Source organism: Ascaphus truei, chromosome 1 (genome assembly GCF_040206685.1).
Source record: "Ascaphus truei isolate aAscTru1 chromosome 1, aAscTru1.hap1, whole genome shotgun sequence".
NCBI classification, from domain to species: domain Eukaryota; kingdom Metazoa; phylum Chordata; class Amphibia; order Anura; family Ascaphidae; genus Ascaphus; species Ascaphus truei.
The window spans coordinates 220,532,989-220,546,330 of record NC_134483.1 but is presented as its reverse complement, the minus strand read 5'-3'; the positions used below and the strand labels follow the sequence as shown (position 1 = coordinate 220,546,330).

The following is a 13,342-nucleotide window of genomic DNA, read 5'->3' as shown; positions in this document are numbered from 1 at the left end:
GGTGGGTGTCTGCCTTACCCCATCAGGGGTTAAGGCGGTGGCGACTAGCCTCAAGGGTCTCAAGCCCTTGGGGGCCTAGTCAGGTAATTACCGTGATGCAAGATGCAAGGGAAGATGTAATGTGGTCGTGTGAGAAGTACCACTCGCAAGAGATGGAATCGGGTACCTGGCCCGCCAAATAAATGGTGAACGGTTCCACGTCTCTGTATTATTATTGTATAAGGGGGTTCCTGCAGGGGATACTACCTGCCTCCGGTGGCTACCCTGCCATGGAGGCGCTGCACAGATGAAGTACCGTCAAGTCCCGTTGCTATTCCCACTACCACCGCGGAGACTCAGGCTTCATGGCCTACAGCAGGTGAGCTATACAGCACCAGGGAGTAATCCGATTGCCAATATCTGGAGACAGGAAGGAATTTATTTTTCCCCTTATGAGATATCATTAGATAATATTTCACTGGGTTTTTTTGTTTGCCTTCCTCTGGATCAATATACTGTAAGACTAAATTTTTAAAGCTTCCAGTGACTGAGCTCCGGGATCAGAACCAACGCTAACACCACCCTAACTCCTGTTACTAGTTTTAAATACTTTAGCATATGGTTTGACTCCCACTTAACATTCGGAATGCACATTGATACCCTGACATCCAAAACCTATGCCAAACAAGGTGTACTTTACAGGAACAAATCCTCCCTAAGCCTGCTGGTCATAAAGCGTATCGCACAGCAGATGCTAATGCCAATTATAGACTATGGAGATATAGTATTGGCACCCCAAACCCACCTTAGCAAACTTGACACCCTCTACAATTCAATTTGTTGTTTAGTTCTCCAATGCAACTACAACACACATCACTGCGAAATGCTCAAAGAACTAGATTGGTCATCACTCGAGTCTAGGCGCAAAGTTCATCTTTCCTGTCTTGCCTTCAAATACTTTCTGGGCAAGCTACCCGCCTATCTGAACAAGCTCCTCATCCCTATCACATGCAGCACTTATCATTTGAGATCTGACTCGAAAAGACTGTTCATGGTCCCAAGGCTCAACAAAGTATCCGGCCGCTCCTCCTTCTGTTACCGTGCACCCCAAAACTGGAACAACCTACCGGAGACTCTCACATCCACCACCAGTTTAAGTTCTTTCAAAACTAAGGCTGTGTTACATTTTAACCTGGTCTATAACTGTTACATAAGCCTATAATATACATCTTCTGCATGCAATGTATTGCATATAATGTATACCCTGTTCATTTATGTAACTGTATTTTTAACCATGTATTATTTGTCATATTAACTATGCCCAGGACATACTTGAAAACGAGAGGTAACTCTCAATGTATTACTTCCTTGTAAAACATTTAATAAATAAATAAGTACAGTACAAATATAGGATAAAGTATCTGTCGTCTAAATTTAGCATAGGTTGAATTTGATCGAAGTACAGCAAGCATGTCAAACTCAAAGGCGAACACGGGCCAAATAAACAAGGTTTAAGTTTAGGTGGGCCGCAAAAAACCCCAAACTTACATTTTCATAGAAACGTAGGTTTATTTCGAAAAGTACAGTGTGTGTGTGTGTGTGTGTGTGCGTGCGCGTGTGCGTTGACCTCACTAAACGAAAAAAAAAAAAAAGCCAGATGTGAATGATTCTGAACCCATTAACCAGTGTCAGGATGCCCCTCTTGATTACCAAAGCAGCAATCCCGCCTGGGATTTTACCTGATCCGCAGTCCCTCAAGGTACTATACTGGAGGGGAGGTGTTCCCTACCAGTCTTCCGATGACGCCCATGTGAAACTTGAGTCAGATCCGGAAGAAAGCAGAATAGGTTATTTCGGTGTAGATATAGGGCAGTTAAGATAAAAACAGAGGGAGTGGGTGAGGGTGACAGAGAGAGAGAGGCACAGACACACAGAGAGAGAGAGAGGCACAGACACACTGAGAGAGAGAGAGGCACAGACACACAGAGAGAGAGAGAGGCACAGACACACACAGAGAGAGAGAGAGGCACAGACACACAGAGAGAGAGAGAGAGGCAAAGACTGAGACAGAGAGAGAGGCACAGACAGAGACACAGAGAGAGGCACAGACAGAGACAGAGAGAGAGGCACAGACAGAGACAGAGAGAGAGGCACAGACAGAGAGAGAGGCACAGGCACAGACAGAGGCACAGACAGAGACAGAGAGAGAGGCACAGACAGGGACAGAGAGAGAGGCACAGACAGGGACAGAGAGAGTGGCACAGACAGGGACAGAGAGAGGCACAGACAGGGACAGAGAGAGAGGCACAGACAGGGACAGAGAGAGAGGCACAGACAGGGACAGAGAGAGAGGCACAGACAGGGACAGAGAGAGGCACAGACAGGGACAGAGAGAGGCACAGACAGGGACAGAGAGAGGCACAGACAGGTACAGAGAGAGGCACAGACAGAGACAGAGAGAGAGGCACAAACAGAGACAGAGGCACAGCCAGAGACAGAGAGAGAGGCACAGCCAGAGAGAGAGGCACAGCCAGAGACAGACAGAGAGGCACAGCCAGGGACAGAGAGAGAGGTACAGGCAGAGACAGAGGCACAGACAGAGACAGAGGCACAGACAGAGACAGAGAGAGAGGCACAGACAGAGACAGAGAGAGAGGCACAGACAGAGACAGAGAGAGAGGCACAGATAGGGACAGAGAGAGAGGCACAGACAGGGACAGAGAGAGAGGGACAGAGAGAGAGGCACAGACAGGGACAGAGAGAGAGAGAGAAAGAGAGAGAGACAGAGAGGCACAGACAGGGACAGAGAGAGAGGCACAGACAGGGACAGAGAAAGGCACAGACAGGGACAGAGAGAGAGGCACAGACAGGGACAGAGAGAGGCACAGACAGGGACAGAGAGAGGCACAGACAGGGACAGAGTGAGGCACAGACAGGGACAGATAGAGGCACATACAGAGACAGAGAGAGAGGCACAGACAGGGACAGAGAGAGAGGCACAGACAGAGACAGAGAGAGACAGAGAGAGAGGCACAGACAGAGACAGAGGCACAGACAGAGACAGAGGCACAGACAGAGAGAGAGGCACAGACAGAGACAGAGAGAGAGGCACAGACAGGGACAGAGAGAGGCACAGACAGGGACAGAGAGAGGCACAGACAGGGACAGAGAGAGGCACAGACATGGACAGAGAGAGGCACAGACAGGGACAGAGAGAGGCACAGACAGGGACAGAGAGAGGCACAGACAGGAACAGAGAGAGGCACAGACAGGGACAGAGAGAGGCACAGACAGGGACAGAGAGAGAGGCACAGACAGGGACAGAGAGAGAGGCACAGACAGAGACAGAGGCACAGACAGGGACACAGAGAGAGGCACAGACAGAGACAGAGAGAGAGGCACAGACAGAGACAGAGGCACAGAGACAGAGGCACAGACAGAGACAGAGAGAGAGGCACAGACAGAGACAGAGAGAGAGGCACAGACAGGGACAGAGAGAGGGACACCCCCCTACCCACCCCCTTCTCTCAATCCCCTCTTCTCCCTCTCCCCCCCTCCATTCTCTCCCCCCCCCCAATTCTCTCTCTGACCTCCACAGACGCACACAGCCACTGACCTACAGACACTCACACAGACAGACCAACAAAGACACTGACCACGCACAGACACCCACACAGTCACTGGTGGCCTGCACACATACACACAGCCACTGATACACACTCTTGCCCCCCGCCCCCCCCCACACACACACACACTCTCCCCCCCTACACACACACACACACACACACACACACACACACACACACACACACACACACACACACACACACACACACACACACACACACACACACACTCTCCCCCCTCCACACACACAGTCTGTTTAACTTCCAAAAAACAAAAACTTAAATTTTCATAGAAACGTATGTTTATTTCGAAAAGTACAGAATATTAAAAAAGAACAAGAACGATAAAATTAATGTTTTCTTCCTGACACTTGGCATCTCTTCTCTGCTACTATCTTTCCTATTTCGGGAGAAATCTTGTCCGCAGTGATTACTTTCAAAACTGACCCAAGGTGAATGTCAGTAATTCTGGATCTGATGGGAGACTTATTTCCTTTCATAAGTGAAAATAACTGCTCGCACCGATAAGTACTTCCAAACATGGAAATAATTTCATATGCGAATTTTCGAGTATTTTCAAACCTGGCTGGCAAATATTTGTAAAATTCAGGCACGCCAACTTCACTGAATTTTGCCTTCAAAACGGAATCACACTGGATCTCAATCACCTCCATTTGCATATGATTAGGTACTGATTCTATATTTATTGAGAAAATCGAAGAAAACAAATAAAACTTGTCTTCCAAAGAATTAAAATCTGCAAACCTTCTTCAAATTCAGTTCTAAGGCTTAAAAAATTTTCTGCGTATTTTTGATACGATGCAGTTTAATCCAAACGTGATTTGTTCATGTTGCATGTCGGAAAGTGCGTTAAATCTTCATTTTTCAAATTCTTTTCCCAAAGAACTAGCTTACATTTGAATGCGTTAACTTGGTCACACATGTTCGTAATGATCTGATCTTTTCCTTGCAGTCTTAAATTTAAATCGTATAAGTGTTTTGTTATATCAACCATGAAGGATAAATCTTGCAACCATACTAGATCAGAAAACAAGCTTGTGTCTTGATTTTTAGTTATTAAAAACTGACATATTTCTTCTTTCAAGTCCCAGAATTGTTTAAGAACCTTGGAGCAGGATAGCCAACGTGCCTCGGTATAGTAGGACAAACCTGAATATTCGCTGTCTAATTCACTTAAGAAAGCAGAGAACTGTCGCTGATTTAAGCCTCGAGATCTTATGAAATTGATAATTTTTTTGATAGATGTCAACACATTTTCCATGTTTATTACCTTCGTGCATAATACTTCTTGATGTATAATGCAATGCGTATGATGAATCTTGGATCCTTCATAAATTTCACTTTGTTTTTTTCGCAGTAATGCCACGAAACCGTTGGTTTTTCCGGTCATTGCAGGAGCTCCATCTGTAGCTACAGAAGTTATTTTTGACAGAGGTAGATTGTATTTTTGTAGAAGTTCATAAACACAATTAAATATATCTTGTCCTGTAGTAAGTAGTGTCACGCATCGGTACTAGTTCCAATAATTCCTCAAAAATGTTGAAATCCGTGTCGCAAGCACGAAAAAACACAGCTAATTGAGCTACGCCCCCAATGTCCGTACTCTCGTCACAGGCAATGGAAAAAGCTTCGAAACTAGATGATTTTGCTTTGATTTTGCTTTGATCTGATCACTTACATTGCCGGCCAAATCAGTAACTCTTTCCGCTACTGTATTTCGAGACAAAGAGATAACTTGAAAAGCCTTCACACTTGCAGGACAAACAATTTCTGCAGCTTTAATTAGACATTCCTTGATGAAATCACCTTCGGTAAAAGGTTTCGAGTGTTTAGCTATCAACTCCGACAAGACGTAGCTTGCATGCACCGCCGCGTCACTCTCTTGTGATACTTTAGTAAACATGAACTGTTGTTTTTTCAGTCCCAACTTGAGCTCTTTCAACTTATCTTGTCTCATTAATCCTTCGTAATTATCATATTTTGATTTATGTTGTTCATAGTGACGTTTAATGTTATATAACTTTGGTACACTAATAGCATTATTACATATCAAGCAGACTATTTTATCTTTTACTTCACAGCAAAAATACTCCAATTCCCACTGTTCTTGGAAATTTCGATGTTCGTCAGCGATTTTTCGTTTAGTTTTACTTCCACTTGGTTTAGATAAAGACATACTGAATACAAAGGGCTGGAATAAATGAGTAATCGTTAACACAAAATAATAAATTTTTTTAATAAAAATCAATATTTTTTTCTTGAACATTAATTTACCAGACACAGAATAACTGCACAAATTAATAAACGTAACGTAAATAAACCTATTTTTCTTGTTCTCCGAAAGCGAAATATTTCGCACCAAGCAAGCCAGTACAAGACTAATGGCGTGGTAGGTATTATTATCGGCTGCTAAAATATTCGCTGCTAGTATTAGTGGGGGGGGAAATTGTGCACCTGCGCGTAAGGTCACTACATAGATGCAACACGACTATAGTAATCGGTCATTGGCGAACGTTTAGGGTTGCCAGGTGGCTTGTCCAAAAATACTGGACAAAATACAGGACCCCCACGCCCCGCCGAATACATATAAAAAATACCCCCACAGCCCCCGAATATATATATAAAAAATACCCCCACACTCCCGAATACATATAAAAAATAACCCCACGCCACCCGAATACGTATAAAGAAATATCCCCACTCCCCCGAATACATTTTAAAAATACCCCCACTCCCCCAAATACATTTAAAATATAGCCCCACCTCTAGGGTGACCAGATTTTCAAAATGAAAAACAGGGACACATTTATTTATTTTTATAAAAAAAATTACATTACATGACGCCCTCCCGTTGCCATGACAATGAGGCACTGACATGTTGATATGACAATGAGGCACTGACATGTTGCCATGACAATGTGGCATCACGTGATGCCCCTGCAATGTTTGTTTGTATAGATGTGGGGGCTTTGCTTGGGCCCTTCAACTCTTACAGCCAGGTCATTATTGGTCAGGAATGCCCAATTCGGAGGGAATTACTACTTCAAAATGTATTTTTTTTCCAATTCTTAACATAACACACAAAAAAATGTAATACCAATAACTAACAACCACAGACAATGTTTATCTAACCGTCAAATAAAATGTCTAAGGCCCTTGTTCAAGCATGACTGACACAGAGAGTGAGTGTGACTGACACAGAGAGTGAGAGTGAGAGAGTGACTGACATAGAGAGTGAGAGTGACTGACACAGAGAGTGAGAGAATGACTGACACAGAGAGGGAGAGTGAGAGAGTGACTGACACAGAGAGAGACTGACACAGAGTGAGTGAGAGACAGAGAGTGAGTGAGAGACTGACTGACTGAGACGTGAGTGAGTGACTGACTGTGACGTGACTGACTGTGATGTGACTGACTGTGACGTGACTGACTGACTGTGATGTGACTGACTGTGACGTGACTGACTGACTGTGACGTGACTGACTGTGACGTGACTGACTGTGACATGACTGACTGTGACATGACTGACTGTGACGTGACTGTGACGTGACTGACTGTGACGTGACTGACCGACTGTGACGTGACTGACTGTGACGTGACTGACCGACTGTGACGTGACTGACCGACTGTGACGTGACTGACCGACTGTGACGTGACTGACCGACTGTGAGGTGACTGACTGACTGTGACGTGACTGACCGACTGTGACGTGACTGACCGACTGTGACGTGACTGACTGTGACGTGACTGACTGTGACGTGACTGACTGTGACGTGACTGACTGTGACGTGACTGACTGTGACGTGACTGACTGTGACGTGACTGACTGTGACTGACTGACTGTGACTGACTGTGACTGACTGTGACGTGACTGACTGTGACGTGACTGACTGACTGTGACGTGACTGACTTTGACGTGACTGACTGTGACGTGACTGACTGTGATGTGACTGACTGACTGTGACGTGACTGACCGACTGTGACATGACTGACTGTGACGTGACTGACCGACTGTGACGTGACTGACCGACTGTGACGTGACTGACCGACTGTGACGTGACTGACCGACTGTGACGTGACTGACCGACTGTGACGTGACTGACCGACTGTGACGTGACTGACCGACTGTGACGTAACTGACCGACTGTGACGTGACTGACCGACTGTGACGTGACTGACCGACTGTGACGTGACTGACTGACTGTGACGTGACTGACTGTGACGTGACTGACTGTGACGTGACTGACTGTGACGTGACTGACTGTGACGTGACTGACTGTGACGTGACTGACTGACTGTGACGTGACTGACTGACTGTGACGTGACTGACTGTGACGTGACTGACTGTGACGTGACTGACTGACTGTGATGTGACTGACTGACTGTGACGTGACTGACTGACTGTGACGTGACTGACTGTGATGTGACTGACTGTGACGTGACTGACTGACTGTGACGTGACTGACTAACTGTGATGTGACTGACTGACTGTGACGTGACTGACTGACTGTGACGTGACTGACTGACTGTGACGTGACTGACCGACTGTGACGTGACTGACCGACTGTGACGTGACTGACTGTGACGCGACTGACTGTGACGTGACTGACTGACTGTGACGTGACTGACTGTGACGCGACTGACTGTGACGTGACTGACCGACTGTGACGTGACTGACCGACTGTGACGTGACTGACCGACTGTGACGTGACTGACTGACTGTGACGTGACTGACTGTGACGTGACTGACTGACTGTGACGTGACTTACTGACTGTGACGTGACTGTGACGTGACTGACTGTGACTGACTGACTGTCTGACTGTGACTGACTGTGACGTGACTGACTGACTGTGACGTGACTGACTGACTGTCACGTGACTGACTGACTGTGACGTGACTGACTGACTGTGACGTGACTGACCGACTGTGACGTGACTGACCGACTGTGACGTGACTGACCGACTGTGACGTGACTGACCGACTGTGACGTGACTGACTGACTGACTGACTGTGACGTGACTGACTGTGATGTGACTGACTGACTGTGACGTGACTGACTGACTGTGACGTGACTGACTGACTGTGACGTGACTGACTGACTGACTGTGACGTGACTGACTGTGACGTGACTGACTGTGACGTGACTGACTGACTGTGATGTGACTGACTGTGACGTGACTGACTGACTGTGACGTGACTGACTGACTGTGACGTGACTGACTGACTGTGACGTGACTGACTGTGACGTGACTGACTGACTGTGACGTGACTGACTGTGACGTGACTGACTGACTGTGACGTGACTGACTGTGACTGACCGACTGTGACGTGACTGACCGACTGTGACGTGACTGACTGACTGACTGTGACGTGACTGACTGTGACGCGACTGACTGTGACGTGACTGACTGACTGTGACGTGACTGACTGTGACGCGACTGACTGTGACGTGACTGACCGACTGTGACGTGACTGACCGACTGTGACGTGACTGACCGACTGTGACGTGACTGACCGACTGTGACGTGACTGACTGACTGACTGTGACGTGACTGACTGTGACGTGACTGACTGTGACGTGACTGACTGTGACGTGACTGTGACTGACTGTGACGTGACTGTGACTGACTGTGACGTGACTGACTGTGACGTGACTGACTGTGACGTGACTGACTGTGACGTGACTGACTGTGACGTGACTGACTGTGACGTGACTGACTGTGACGTGACTGACTGTGACGTGACTGACTGTGACTGACTGTGACGTGACTGACTGTGACGTGACTGTGACATGACAGACTGTGACTGACTGTGATGTGACTGACTGTGACGTGACTGACTGACTGTGACGTGACTGACTGACTGTGACGTGACTGACTGACTGTGACGTGACTGACTGACTGTGACGTGACTGACTGACTGTGACGTGACTGACTGACTGTGACGTGACTGACTGACTGTGACTGACTGTGACGTGACTGACTGTGACGTGACTGACTGACTGTGACGTGACTGACTGACTGTGACGTGACTGACTGTGACGTGACTGACTGTGACTGACTGTGACGTGACTGACTGTGACGTGACGTGACTGACTGTGACGTGACGGGACTGACTGACTGTGACATGACTGACTGACTGTGACGTGACTGACTGACTGTGACGTGACTGACCGACTGTGACGTGACTGACCGACTGTGACGTGACTGACTGTGACGTGACTGACTGACTGTGACGTGACTGACTGTGACGTGACTGACTGTGACTGTGACGTGACTGACTGTGACGTGACTGACTGTGACGTGACTGACATTGACTGACTGTTACGTGACTGACTGTGACATGACTGTGACGTGACTGACTGTGACGTGACTGACCGACTGTGACGTGACTGACCGACTGTGACGTGACTGACCGACTGTGACGTGACTGACCGACTGTGACGTGACTGACCGACTGTGACGTGACTGACCGACTGTGACGTGACTGACCGACTGTGACGTGACTGACTGTGACGTGACTGACTGTGACGTTACTGTGACTGACTGTGACGTGACTGACTGTGACGTGACTGACTGTGACGTGACTGACTGTGACGTGACTGAGTGTGACGTGACTGACTGTGACGTGCCTGACTGTGACTGACTGTGACGTGACTGACTGTGACGTGACTGTGACATGACTGACTGTGACTGACTGTGATGTGACTGACTGTGACGTGACTGACTGACTGTGACGTGACTGACTGTGACGTGACTGACTGACTGTGACGTGACTGACTGTGACGTGACTGACTGACTGTGACGTGACTGACTGACTGTGACTGACTGTGACTGACTGTGACGTGACTGACTGTGACGTGACTGACTGACTGTGACGTGACTGACTGACTGTGACTGACTGTGACGTGACTGACTGTGACGTAACTGACTGACTGTGACGTGACTGACTGACTGTGACGTGACGTGACTGACTGTGACGTGACTGTAACGGGACTGACTGACTGTGACATGACTGACTGACTGTGACGTGACTGACTGACTGTGACATGACTGACTGACTGTGACGTGACTGACTGACTGTGACGTGACTGACCGACTGTGACGTGACTGACCGACTGTGACGTGACTGACTGTGACGTGACTGACTGACTGTGACGTGACTGACTGTGACTGTGACGTGACTGACTATGACGTGACTGACTGTGACGTGACTGACTGTGACGTGACTGACATTGACTGACTGTGACGTGACTGACTGTGACATGACTGTGACGTGACTGACTGTGACGTGACTGTGACGTGACTGTGACGTGACTGACTGACTGTGATGTGACTGACTGACTGTGACGTGACTGACTGTGACGTGACTGACTGTGACGTGACTGATTGTGACGTGACTGTGACGTGACTGACTGTGACGTGACTGACTGTGACGTGACTGACTATGACGTGACTGACTGTGACTTGACTGACTGTGACTGACTGTGACGTGACTGACTGTGACTGACTGTGACGTGACTGACTGTGATGTGACTGACTGTGACGTGACTGACTGTGACGTGACTGACTGACTGTGACGTGACTGACTGACTGTGACGTGACTGTGACATGACTGACTGATTGTGACGTGACTGACTGTGACGTGACTGACTGTGACGTGAGTGAAGTGAGTGACTATGACGTGAGTGAAGTGAGTGACTGTGACGTGAGTGAAGTGAGTGACTGTGACGTGAGTGAAGTGAGTGACTGACAGACTGACTGACTGTGACGTGACCGACTGTGACGTGAGTGACCGACTGTGACGTGACTGACAGACTGACTGACTGTGACGTGACTGACTGTGACGTGACTGACTGTGACGTGACTGACTGTGACGTGACCGACTGTGACGTGAGTGACTGACTGTGACGTGACTGTGACGTGACTGTGACGTGACTGACTGTGACGTGACTGACTGTGACGTGACTGACTGTGACGTGACTGACTGTGACTGACTGTGACGTTACTGACTGTGACGTGACTGACTGACTGTGATGTGACTGACTGACTGTGACGTGACTGACCGACTGTGACGTGACTGACAGACTGTGATGTGACTGACTGACTGTGACATGACTGACTGACTGTGACGTGAGTGAAGTGAGTGACTGTGACGTGAGTGACTGACACTGACTGAGTATGGGTGACTGTGTAACTGACTGACAGTGCCTGAGTGACAGTGCGCCTATGTATGTTTTGTTAAACCGTTTAATAAAAAAAGGAAAACCAATTTTTTAAAAATTATTTTTATTATTTTCTGGACTTACCTGAGGTCTGGGTGGACTGGTAGTCTGTAAAAAGTCTGCCTCGTGGCAGACACCACAACGTCCGTTGTGAGTGCCCGCGCTGCAAGAAAAAGGGTGCAAAATATTAATTGGAAATCAGCATTTTAATGCAATACATTTATATATCTAGACAGCAGCATAAGAAAAATAAATCATAACGGATGCCTTTTATACAGTTTAACGTCAACATAAATTCTATTAAGTAAAAAGGGATTTCAGTATCAGAAATGAATAAAACATACCACTTCGCAGCCTGAAATCTACTTTATAATCTCTACTGTACTTAATAAAAAATTAATACATTAATTCAAATTACTTAACTAATGAAGACGTTAAAATTAAAGAATTTCAATTAATAAAAAATGAGCATTAAAATTAAATAATTGACATTAATTAAAATGAAATAAATAATTAATTGACATTAAATAAAAAAATGAAGGCATTAATTACAATTAAGACTTTTTTTAAATTGAACATTCTGACCTGACCTTGTAGCTTGTGTATTACAATTTGCAAAATAAATAGGGTAAATAACAAATAGGGTTGTATTTATATTAAAAAATATATGTTGCTACTTACAGTAATTATTAGATCTGCTCTGCAGTCTCTGCTCCTAGGAGGTGGATTTAGAGACAGTCAGACAAACCAAACGTGCAACAGCTCTGACACCTTGCTGCTCTTCTCCTGTCCTCCGCGTGGCAGTGAATGTCACGACACTGACGACACTGACATCACTAACATCACTAACATCACTTCACTCCCCCCCATCCCCCCTGACATCGTCCAACCCCCTGCGGTCCTGTTGCAGCTTCATAATCAAATTACCTCCCCCTGCAGGAAACTTCCAATCTCCTGCTATGTTATTGAGAGGTGACCATGTGCTCCTCTGCAAGTTTGCTACTGTCTCAGTCAGTTCAGTAGCACTTCCCCCCCCTTGACCCTGCCCACCCTCCTCCAGGCCCTGCCCACCCTGCCCACCATACCCCAGGCCCTGCCCACCCTGCCCACCATACCCCAGGCCCTGCCCACCCTCCCCCAGGCACCCAGGCCCTGCCCACCCTCCCCCAGGCACCGCCCACCCTACCTCCACCCCCCCCCCCCAGGTTAACCAGGCTTCCAGGCAGGAGGCAGAATGCAGTATCTCCGCCAGGGTTTTGACTCCGCCCCCGTGTCCTCCCACACACGGCACGAGTGCAGGATGACTGCGCCCGGCCACCGTACGACTCCAGCCCCTGCAGGCCAGCTTTTCCTTCCGGCTGTGCTCCTCGCATCCCCCACACCTGTGCTCGCTTCTCCTGCGGCCAAAACTTGTAACCGCCGCCAAAACTTGTAACCGCTGCCCACGCGCTCGCCGACGCACACGACCGCCGCACCGGTTGTGAGTGGGCC

At 47.6% G+C, this 13,342-nt stretch overlaps 1 long non-coding RNA gene across 1 annotated transcript; it reads right to left on the bottom strand.

The window, feature by feature from the left end:
- Positions 1-5,554: 5,554 nt before the first annotated feature.
- On the bottom strand, positions 5,555-12,042 carry LOC142470282 (uncharacterized). Its single transcript, XR_012789268.1, has 2 exons — positions 11,936-12,042; positions 5,555-5,817 (listed from the first exon to the last, which is right to left on the bottom strand). It is a non-coding gene; the product is annotated as an uncharacterized LOC142470282 (long non-coding RNA).
- Between the last annotated feature and the right edge of the window lie 1,300 nt (positions 12,043-13,342).